The sequence below is a fragment of the Zootermopsis nevadensis genome, unplaced genomic scaffold, assembly GCF_977971745.1.
Source record: "Zootermopsis nevadensis isolate Lab colony 2312 unplaced genomic scaffold, Znev_1.0 Znev_ptg000037l, whole genome shotgun sequence".
NCBI classification, from domain to species: Eukaryota; Metazoa; Arthropoda; class Insecta; order Blattodea; family Termopsidae; genus Zootermopsis; species Zootermopsis nevadensis.
In genome coordinates, this window is record NW_028259169.1 from 8870263 (window position 1) to 8882586 (window position 12324).

Here is a 12324-nt window from a genome sequence, read left to right on the forward strand (position 1 = left end):
TAAATATGTTGTTCTGTGTGTTAAAATGAAGCCACAATATTTCAAGGGCTGGCTCAGACCCCATCTTCAGGTGATGAAAGAACTACTTTGTTGGGTCCTCCACCTTTTTCAGTACATATCTTCCTGTGATGACATTGTCAGAAAATATGTTCTTTTTGTTGCACCGCTGATTTGAGATCCTGCAGAATAGTAAAATCTCCACATCAGATGTCATTCAGATTTGTCCAGTGGCTCTTAGGTTGAATTGACTGGACAGATGGACACAGACAGTCATGATCAGAATTCTCGCTGTGCACTTCATACATAATAATGAAATGGAGGGGAAAAAGATGCCGTGTTCATAACCTAATTTAAGGTTGTACCTGAGAATTTGCCTGGAGGAGGAATTAAGGGGAAACAATCTCAGTTATGATGACTGGTCTTTGGGCCACGGTTTGAACCTGGGACTTTGCATATACAATCAGGAGTGGTAACCACTCAGCTGTGCGTTATGAAGAAAGAAAGATATGTAAGGTCTTTTCCATTGTGCAAAATAATAATTGTATTCAGGTAAGAAAAGACTGTTTTCTGAGAAGGAAACTTTTTCTCTGGTTGAATTTGAGGTGGTGTTCTCTTGTATTAAAAATGTTGCAGGTTTTGTGAGTTTGTGTAACTCGTAATGTTTATTTCAAAGCTTATCACACTTTACAGTCATATATTGTTTTCCCATTAAGCACACTGCCAGGAAGTGTGATCCGAAACCAACATGAAATTATATCATATTCAACTCATAAGTTTATCATAGATCCCGAGTGCCAAATTTAATTCGGATCTTCTCCATAATTTTGGGGATAAAACATGAGAAAAACCACGCATGCGCACACCCAGATTCTCGATGTACTGCCTGTTTAACAGTTGGTAACTTGGCATTGTATTTATGGATTGTGTATGATTTTCTGATTAAGCAGGGATTATTTCCTTACAGAATTAACCAGTCAGTCTTTTTAATGGAGCAGTGTTGTGTTTTCTTTGAGGTACGTACTTCGTTCTTAGATATTATTTAGACATAATACTACTACAGAGGGTTAATCTGTTGTATTGAATGTAACACTGCAGTCAGATTAAATAATATTTTCACTGATGTTTTTTAAAATGTCATTTGGTATGCCATACATTATATATGTATTTTGGAATATCTTTCCTTTGCATTGAACGTGCTTACATCTGTGATATAATATAGCATGCTTTATTCTTCTGTCCTTTAAAGCATGTCTATTACTGGGACGTTATCCCAGCGAGTAAAACCTTACGTCTTGCATGCAATGTTTTTGACTCCATGCCCTTTCAGGAATTACAAACTTATTAGGGGAGAAGGGTACAGTGACAGAATGGGATATATGATTTATATTCAGTGTTTCAAGAAATAAAGTACACAGGCATTTATCCCATTTTTGTTTATTAAGATTGAAAATGTATTCCAACACTATGCCATGTTAGGGATTTCAAAACTTTTCCAGGCCCTTCATGTTCTTCTTTGTTCTCGGCGGCATTTTACTCTGAAAACAAAAAGTTCTGATAATATTTCCTGGTTGGCAGCTTATATCTTAAAGTGAAATGCTATATGCAAAATTAAGAACTCCAAAGCAGAGAAAAATGCACCTCCCCCGCGCAGTTAATCATGTGGGGAATAAAACAATATAGTGAAAAGACAGGTAAGAAATTATATGATTCTAATACCTACAGCATTCATTAGTTTTTGCTGTTTGTTATAGGCCAGTTTGCATTTGTACTTATTACTTTACTGTTCACCTGGAAGCAAAGTTATCGAAGCTAAAATGTTGAAAACCAGATGTTATAACTTACGATCCTACTAACACTAACAGAAGGTCAGTAACAACAGAGAACCCAGGAAGTTGTGAAGCGTCTTGTCTGCGCAAGGCATGAATTGCCTGGAATCGAATCAGAAATGGTCACTGGTCTGTTTTATGAATCGTCAAGTGCAGGCAGTGCTTATGTAGTGGCAAATGAGATGTGTGCATAGAAAGATACATGGAAGTTGTAGTTGCCTATTTTAAATCTGAATTCTCCTGGAAATAATAACAAAAATAAAGTGCAAATAAAAGCAAACATGGCTTGTACCGAATAACTTTTAAATGTGAGCGTTACCAGATATTCATTGGGGATTAACTAGAGTACTCCAAACAGGAGATTTATAAGTTTAGAGTAGGGAAGGGATGTGACCACTTCTTTATTCAGATATATTTTAGTGACACAGAATAAACTGCAAATTTGTCTCAACATACGTTGCTGTGCATCCTGCAAGCACTTTTCGGCTTTCTGGAGGAGATATATAGCCTTATAATATCTCTCTTTCTCTGCGGCTGGTTTTGCTTCAGTCATCAGTGTTACTCCTTCCTGCAGAAAAAGAAAAATAAAGAATCTGTGGTAAACATTTTCCAACCTGGACAATGATAAGTAATACCCAATCACAGAAATTAACATGCAAGAGAGAGAATTGTTTTAGTTGTGCAAACAACGTCCCTTAATAACAGCGTTAGTTCAACATATCAGATGTACAGGTGGCTTGATTGTTCAGTTAAAATAGTAAATGGCTGAAACTCTTGTTCTTTCACTATTAAAATTTCAACACTGGCACACCCAAGCAAGTTGCGTTGTAGTTAAAAGAGCAGCAATGAGCCTTTGCTTTCAACAAAGCATAGGGAATGTTTTATCAGCTAAGTAGCCATCAGTACCTCGTGAATGTGAAACGAAAGTCACATTCACTCCAATCATTAACGTGTAACTGAATTTTATTTAAGATTTACTTAAAAACCAAACAAAATCTTACCTGTCCTGAATCTTCTCCATTTTCGGGATGTTCTAAAAATAAGCACGAAAGCAAAAATTAATTTATATTGCATGTAAAATTACCTGTTATATGGCATAATATTTCTTACTAAAAAACCCTTGGTAGTTATCAAACATGGCATCATTTGTTTGCATCAGTTGTGAGTTTTGCCTTAAAATCCTCCTAATCCCTAATCAACGTGCACAATAGTCTTATTAAAAATTACTGAGTATTTACAATGTGACATGAAGTGACCCAAAGTTCAAACACAAATCAGCTGTGCTGAAGAGGACGTTCACTCACTGCAAGACACTTTCTTTCTCACATATCTGACTGCTGATCAGTCTCAGAATTCTGATCTACATCGAGTCCCATAAATTTCTATTGGGTCTTAAAAATACTTGAACAATTTAAGACTGTCTCAAAACTTTATATTAATAAACTGAAAATTTGTCTCAACATACCTCTCACTTTTTTTTCTAGTTGCTCTATAGCGTTGCGGCAACACTGTTCCACGTCATCAATGTTTACAGTATTGCTGCTCGCCTTCATCAAGCCACTCCTGATTTGCTGGAGTGCGTTCTGCAGAAAAAAGAAAAAGAAAGAATTTTCCAACCTGGACAATGATAAGTAATACCCAATCACAGAAATTAACATGTAAGAGAGACAATTGTTTTAGTTGTGCAAACAACGTCCCTTTATAACAGCGTTAGTTCAACATATCAGATGTACAGGTGGCTTGATTGTTCAGTTAAAATAGTAAATGGCTTTTTAAAGACAGTTCTGATCCAATTATCATGTTTGTCATCTAGTAGTTAATGTTAAAGGCAAGTCACATTCAAAGTACATTCACTCCAATCATTAACGTGTAACTGAGTTTTATTTAACCTTTACTTAAAAACCAAACAAAATCTTACCTTCACTGGATCTTCTGCCATTTCGGATATTTCTAAAAATAAGCAAGAAAGCTAAAATTAATTTATATTGCATGTAAAATTACCTGTTATATAGCATAATATTTCTTACTAAACAAAATCTAGGTAGTATCAAACATGGCAGGACAGCAATACGAAATTAAAAGACATACACTATTATGAGGTCGTCTGGGGATTCCCTATCAGGAGAAAGACAGGATCATGAAAAATGACCATGTGGCATGTTAAAATATAAAAATCCACAGTGAACTCGTGTTTTCCTGCAGACACTGGAATCAGTTTTCAATATCCATTTGAACAAGAGCAGTATTACCATTAAATTACCATGTCATTAATGCATCCTTTATGTAATCGATAGAAAATGACGGAGGTAAATTTAATCTGTTTACCTTAACCACACTTTTTCTCGAATGGAAGTTATTTGTAGAAAAAATTATACTTGACTATTTCACTAATGAAATTGTATGTGCCCTTAACATTAAAATGCATGTGGGTGGAATATCTTATGACCTAGCCAAGGCATTTGATTGTGTAAACCATGAAATATTACTAATGAAACTGAAATTTTATGGAATTCGAGGTATAGCAGGACAATGGTTTAAATCCTACCTAAACAATAGAAGGCAGAAAGTAGAAATTGAAAGCCCCCATACCAATCATAATACTTATTCAGGATGGGGTATCGTAAATCACGGAGTGCCACAAGGTTCAGTTCTAGGACCCTTACTTTTCCTCATATATATAAATGACTTGCCGGCAACTATAAACTCTATATCCAAACCCATTCTTTTTGCTGATGATACAAGTATCATTATTGCACACCAAGAATTGATCTATCTTGAAAATATCATGAATGATGTCTTTAACAAATGGTTTCGAGCTAACAAACTGGCACTAAATTTTGAAAAAACAAACTTCATAAAATTTGTTACTAAGCACAAGACATATCCTAGATTAAATATAGGTTTTGAAGAAAAATTAATTGTGGAAGTTGAAACAAACAAATTCCTTGGCTTACAAGTCGATAGTGGAAGAAACACATTGAGTATATTATTCCCAAATTAAGCTCTGCATGCTTTGCCATGAGAACAGTCGTACCACTCATGACAATAGATACTTTAAAGCTAGTTTACTTTGCATACATTCACTCTGTATTGTCATATGGATTAATCTTTTGGGGAAATTCAACAGACAGTAATAAAGTCTTTTACATGCAAAAGAAAATAATTAGAATAATGGCTGGTGTCAAAAGCAGGGTATCTTGTAGAAAATTATTTCGTAAATTTAATATACTTCCACTTGCAAGTGAATTTATACTCTGCTTGCTATCATGTGTGGTGGAAAAATTGGATAATTTTAAAAGAAATACAGATGTACATAATTTAAATACAAGACGTAAACATGACCTCTATGTGCCAAATGCTAACTTTACTAAATATCAGAAAGGGGTGTACTATACAGGTATCAAGTTGTTTAATAATCTTCCACCAACAATTAAAAGTCTAAATTATGATATAAAGGTATTGAAGCCTGCATTGAAAGATTACCTCTTTACTCACCCCTTCTATTCTGTAGATGATTTCATCTCTGCTGAAAATGTTTAAGCTTTATATCCATAATCTACGTATATGTAAAGCAAGTTTTGTATTTATATTTAAAATTCTGAGGTTTATGTATATTAATTTGTAAAATTATTTTTCATACTTGTATTGCAGAATCTGAAATTTATGTACATTGATATGTGAAATACGTTCTTGTACTTATGTTAAAAGTTCTGAAGTGTATGTATATTGTATGAAATGACATGATCTACATCCTTTGGTTGAGTCCTAAGAAGGATCTATGGAATGTAAATAAACTCTACTCTACTCTTGAAATTGTGTTAAAAAGAAGACAAGTTTAATTCTCTTACACGAGTTCACAAATGCAGATGAAAACATTTAATGTGATGAACAATAATAATAAATAGGAATCCCTTACCTCAAAATTTGTTCAATTGTAAGAGACCACGACGTCCACCGTCAATGATCGATCTAATCTAAAATATAATGGAGATTATCACAGATTTCTTAATAATTCTTATATAAGATAAGAACTTATGATATTCTAAAACGTTTTTAACAGCACATAATTATCTACTCTACGACGCACTTCTCCTGCAAAGCGACTCACAGCTCAGCTCTTTCCACAATGACGAAAGCGGATTGTTGACGGGAATAATGAAGCACAACAATGCCGAGTAAACAGATGACGTAACAATCAGTTTCTTGGGTAAAGTAATGGAGTGCAATAAGGTTCATTCAGGCTATTATAATGCATGTATAAGAAACGAGAAAAAAGCCTTACGGATGCTAAGCCAACATTGTTGCAGGTGTGGGTTAAAAATTACAATCATTTTTCTTGCATTGTTATACACGCAGGTGTTCACGTAAAGGCTGACCATTGTCGGTCCATATTTACACATTGTTGGTAGTTGAAAAAAAAATCACTCTAACTTATTATTTGGTTACATTCAATAATTAATTCTAAGTACTTTCCCTATAAAAAGAAAACACGTTTAAAAATAATGAGGAGAGGCATAAGGAAGAATTGCAATTTCATTTTCGCTTATTTAAAAATAACGCCCGGTTACATTTTACTTGATTAATTTTAAAGATGATTTTTGAGGTGGCCGGGCGCTGAGTCAAAGAAGATGTTTCCTTCCTTCGAATCCCAGGGAAGATGTTTTCTGTTGTTCGAATAGCGACCATTAGGGACGAATGGCGCTAAGGCAAATTCTGTCTTTTTCCTCGGAAATGATTCGACTGACTAAAGTCACAAGCCCGAAAAGTGTCTGAGACCCAGAAGATGAATTTGTAAGAAACTGTCGTATTTCCTCCTTAGTGAATACCGCAGAGTCTACCGGCCATGGGTAGACTCGAAATTGAGGGTTGACATTTCTTTACTCGTTCGCTTGTGGCTCGTGAAGAAGAAACATGGCGCGATTATTCCATAAGACAAATGAGCGAACACAAGAAGGTCAGAATCTGGGGAAAGTGTCCTGAGTTCGATTTCCGGCTAGGGCGGTTCTATTAACTGCGAATCTAACGAGACAGAACAATGGCGCCAGGTTCAGAGTTTCTCTGCTTCGAAGAGGAGATTACGGAAACGGAGGCCTCGACTCCTGACAAGAAGAATGGTTTATGTTGACAGGAACGCAACCGCGTTAAGAGAGCGACGCCAAGGCAAAATTTTTTCGTTTCGGAGAGGAAGATACAGGATGTAAGGTCACAGACCCGAGTCTGTCTTAAGAAAACACCATTCCTGCGTAAGGAACGCTTTGCTGGAAATGGTAAATGAGCCTCATACCTGGAAGGAGGGTTTGGTCGTGGCGGAAGACTTGACGGTCTGCGAATTGAGCTAGGGGGGAGGTTCACGTCAGCTGAAGGACTCAATGATTTGGGGTTGGCGGGCCGTCCTCCTTTTGAACTATACTCTTGTACTTACCTTACAACTGAGGAAAAGCTCGGAAAACCTCACTCATCCCCAAATTTCTACTAGCGCCAAGTAAAACATCTGTGTTTTCCTTTATCAAAATAGTCGTTTTCAAATTAAATTTCAAATGTGTCTAGTCTAAATAAATCATGTCTCGGATCCATCAAAAAGTTATTCCGGCGCTTTTGATCAAACAGGATCACGAACATTGACCTTCTACGATTTTAATTACCAGAAACAGAATTTTCGTTCCCTCAATATGACGCCAGCAGTTAATAAGAAGATTTCACACTTGTCAGTTGGTTCCTCGTCGTTTAAAACTGAAATGCAACAAGCGACTATGGCTACTGTTAGCCACTGAACTCAAGGAAATTTCTTAGTTCTCACGACACTTCGTGCATGAACCATCGGCTTTAACGCTGCATTCTGTGTTTATGGGTTGCACTGCAAACAGTGGTTATTAGGAGTTCTTAAATATTTCATAGACCGTCTTCCGATTTAAAGATTTACGAAATTAATTCAAGAGATTTTTTCGTATTGATGTAAAGTTGAATTTGAACCGTTTTAAGGTTCAGGGCCTCAATGACCTCTGGCGGCCGGCACTTGAACCGTGTTTGGCTGGCCACGAGAAGGTGAAGTACCGCAAGACGATGATCCAGCTAGCATAATTCCTCTATGTTCCCTTACGTCATTAGTAGCCAATTAGCGTTTCTTCCCCCTCTCCATGTCTCAGGCTCGGGAAGACGCGTGATTAGGATTGACCTGGCTTGGGTCTTTCTCTTTTCCGGTTCGACTGTCATCATAAGCAAACGTGCGTTAGGCTTCGTTTGGCTTCAAAATTCTTGGTTCTCTATTTCGGTTCAAAATTAAGTCTGATATGCTTATTACGATGGTCGACGGAATTTGCAGCTTGTGTATATAGTTTATTTTCTGGTGTGAGTTTTTTTTTATGAGTAAATGGAAATTGTAAGTATCGTATACTTGTGATAGGGTGTGGCCCGGTTGTAACAAAGGACTTCATCTTACTGTCGTGTATGTATCGTCATATAAGTGGCTGATATTATTTTGTTTTTCTTACGTATATTACTCTTTTGTTAGTGAGTGAATGAAAGTGTAATTGTCGTGTTTTGGTGAATGTATCGCGTCTGCAGACTGTTGCATAAGGTAGTATGGGATGCCTCTGTGCGAGAGTAGCAGCGCGATAAGACGGGGGAAACACCGGTTTGATCACGAGCTACTGCGTAGTGGAACACGTGATCCAAAGCTTATGCCTGGTAGTGAGGCTAGCGGCTATCTTGGTCTCATGGGGGCGTGTGTCACGCCGAGACAAGATCGAGTCTTTGAATCCTGGTGTGATTCAAATGGATGACTGATCAATGTTTGGGATTTGATCTTTCATGATTCTTCGCGGACCATTAGGTAAATAGGTCGCGTAGAAAAGTTGAAGCTTTGGAAAGAACGTTGTTATGTACGTATCGTGTATCTGTAAATTCACTGGGTGTTGGGTGTGTGCGAGTGTTGTGTGTATATGGATGTCTGTGTATTATTTTGTGTATGATGATGTGTTGAGGCTGGTGTGACAGCTGGAGAAGGCGTGCCATGGGGCACCTGAAGATGAATTGGGAAGTGGCGTGTCAAATGTGTGAACACATTTATAGCACTTCGCCAAATAACTGTCGTATGGTGTTGTAACGTAGCGTGGCTACGAGGTGGAGGTGATGATGATGATATACTATATTTGATATCAGTGTAAAGCCGGCCTGGCGGCTAAAGGGGAGTTTGTGGGTAGCCAACTGCGCCTACAAACATTCAAATGTTTAAGGGGGGGCCTTACGTAGTATTCTGTTTTAAATGGAGAATGGTTTTTCTACGATGTTGAAGGTGTGGCTGCCATCAAGTATGGACACACTTGGGCGTATGTTTGTGTAGTTTTAATATTATCTTCCGAAAGATTAATTGTATTCTTGTTTTTGTAACACAGTTACTTTTTTTGTAATTCTTGCCTTTTTATCATTTTTTTCACATTAAATTCATTTTTTGTTTGTTTAACTTCAAAATTGATTGGGATTTAATTAATTGATTGTTATGTTCAACTGCCTTCAATATTCCTTGGTTTCCCCACGAATATCTCGGGGCGTAGAATACACGAGCAACCGAGTCAGCGAGTATTAGGTGGACCGGATGAGCTGATGGTTCATAAATGGTAGCAAATGGACAGGAGGAGGAGCAGCTATCGGTTCAAATTATTTACCATAAATGCAGAAGTTATTTGGTGTACAACAAACTCGTGTTGTAGAAAACAGTTCAATGGCAATTCTACCTCAAATTGTTTGGTATTCGTGACAGCACAAATAAAATCAGACAATCGGCCATTGCCAATAACACGACATAAAAAGAACCAGCTGCTATCCTCAATTAAGAACGAAGGTGGCTACAGAATTCCTCCGGTAGCCAACATTACAGAAGTAGAGTCCTCTAGATTCAACGAGATCTTCCATATGGCGTTGCTGGCATGTGAATGTTTAACGATTACACATCAACCCTCACGATACCACAGACAATTACAAATACAACTGCAATTAATAACAATAATAATAAATAGGAATCCCTTACCTCAAACTTTGTTCAGTTGTAAGAGACCACGACGTCCACCGTCAATGACCGATCTAATCTAAAATATAACGGAGAGAGTTGAAGGCAATTTCACAGATTTCTTAATAATTCTTATATAAGATAATAAATTGTGATATTCTAAAACGTTTTTAAAAACACAAAATTATCTACTCTACGACGCACTTCTTACAAGCGATTCACAGCTCAGCTCTTAACAGAATAACGAAAGCGGATTGTTTATGGCGATAATGAAACACAACAATGCCGAGTAAACAGATGACGTAACAATTAGTTTCTTAGGCAATATAACAATGTACGCAGGAGTTAATATAAAAGCTGACCATTGTTGGTATGGATCTTACAAATTTACCTAACGCTGTTTTGCCGAATGACCCTTCCCTATAGACGCATTTACGTAAAATAATAAGATGGATCTATTTTACGTTTCTAACGTGAAAGCAACAGAATATATTCTTATCTTTAATTTAAAATGAGGTGGCGTCTATTTGTTGCAAGAAATAAAGAACTGCTGTCCCGTTTTGTCAACAATGTAAGTCCGATCATTCTTACCCGTGATATCGCATGTCTGCAACTAGAGTGGAAAGCTGAGTAATGCCTTGCAACACGTATTTAATGTTTTTGTGAAACGTTTTCTGGGTTCGTATTAAAAGGCTGATAACTTCAAATGAACGGGCAACAGATATTAAGCACAAGATATGTTACAGAATGAACTACATTTCTGACAATTAAGTACGTAAGAAGCCAGAGAGAATCATCCACAAGCCGTTCTAATCAAGATTGTCTATTATAATTTTAAAAACGTTTCCAGTTTTATTTCAGGACACCAAGTTTTACCATCGACACAAGTACACAGTTAAAAACAAATGTACAGTAGTCGGTACCCAACCGTGCGTTTCGCCTACGTCTTACGTTGGGGGATATAAGGAAAACCACTCACGTACTACGCAAACCAAAGATATTACTGACGTACGAAGCAGAACAGTGAGCTGGGGTTAATGTTTTCAGTACTGACACTAAATACTTCCTCATTTGCTACCCTCCCCCTTCCCCCCTGATCACCATCCACAACATTAACTTCTGACGGAAGTGGAACGAACAGATTCGCCCCGACTATCGTGGTCTTTCAAACGTCTTAACGTTAATAGAGCAGATTCCGGTTAATTGGGCCAAAGGTTAACCGGGTGGGACGCTTAATATTTACCTATGAGCCCAACTTTGTTTGAGATATGTTTCTTCCCATGGTCGCTACTTATTTTTCCTTGGAAGGCAGAATTATTATTTAATAAGATTCGTTCTCAAAAGTGCGCCTTGCTGACATATATACAGTTTGGCCCGTGAGACACGCCCATATTTAAGAATAAAATCAAATATTCCGTTCCTAATATGAAAATTTATAATTTAGATTTTCAACTTGATAACACACGTCTGTCAACATAACTGCACTTTATAATGTATCAACATAACGACGTTTAGACTATTCAGACATCTGTAGGCAACACTTAAATATTAATGACATTGCATTAGAATATAACTGAGGATGAAGACAGTGTGTTCCTCTTACCTACAAGTTCACACAGCGTTGTAGCATAAAAGACTCAATACGTTTACAGCGTATTTTAATATTTTGGGTTTAATTTTTTTCAGAATCTCTGTAGAGTGCCTTGTGAGTTCGCTTTGTCCGTCTGTACGCGTATAAAAGTTAATGAACGGCAGAATGAATTTTCGTGATATTTGGTACAGACGTTTTGCTATTGGAGGGAAGTCAAAATAGATACATTTTGACATTCTGTGACTAGTAAGACCAAAATAATTCGTTTTTTGTTTCAAAGAACACGACACCACAAAAATAATGTGACTAACTGAATGGAGCCATGTCCGATTACATAATTCTGTGTTGCAGGGAAGCTGATACCGGTGGGACGTCGCTTTCTTGGTGCTACCCGACATGCTAGCTAGGTTTGTAGAAAATTTTGAAACATCGATCAACATTATTTCTTTATTAAGTCAGCTGCAATTAACTAAAACTAACTCCCTGGTGGCAGAACGATGGAAAAAAGTCCAGATAGTGAATAATTTTAAGTGTAATCCACCATCGTCACAACCCTTTATTTTTGAAATATATTTTTATCAGTAAACCAAACATATTCACCAAGACACGAATCCAGGAGTTTCCGGCTTTGACATCTTACGCCACGTAATACCTGCGCCAAAACAATCAAATACGCGTGAATGTTCTTTCATCTGACCATAAAATATGCTTCCGGATTACGTTCATGTTCAAACACAAAAGATCAAATGCGAATTTAACACAGTTTTAGTGAAAAATAAGGTTAATTTTACTTACCTCTCCTTGCTGATGTCTTCCTGCCATGGACGACGGTGCAGAGAAGCAGCTGACCGCCGGCCACTGTCCACCGTTGTATCGCGCGGAGTAATTTCGTATTACTGAGCTGT

The 12324-nt window shown here is 37.2% G+C and overlaps 1 long non-coding RNA gene across 2 annotated transcripts; it reads right to left on the reverse strand.

Annotated features, from left to right (window-relative positions):
• Positions 1-1418: 1418 nt before the first annotated feature.
• LOC110840901 (uncharacterized) lies at positions 1419-10053 on the reverse strand. Of its 2 annotated transcripts, XR_015538199.1 has the most exons (7): positions 9850-10053; positions 5743-5800; positions 3745-3776; positions 3292-3409; positions 2828-2859; positions 2283-2394; positions 1419-1535 (listed from the first exon to the last, which is right to left on the reverse strand). It is a non-coding gene; the product is annotated as an uncharacterized LOC110840901 (long non-coding RNA). The 2 variants fall into 2 exon arrangements; XR_015538200.1 differs by lacking the exon at positions 5743-5800.
• Positions 10054-12324: the final 2271 nt, after the last annotated feature.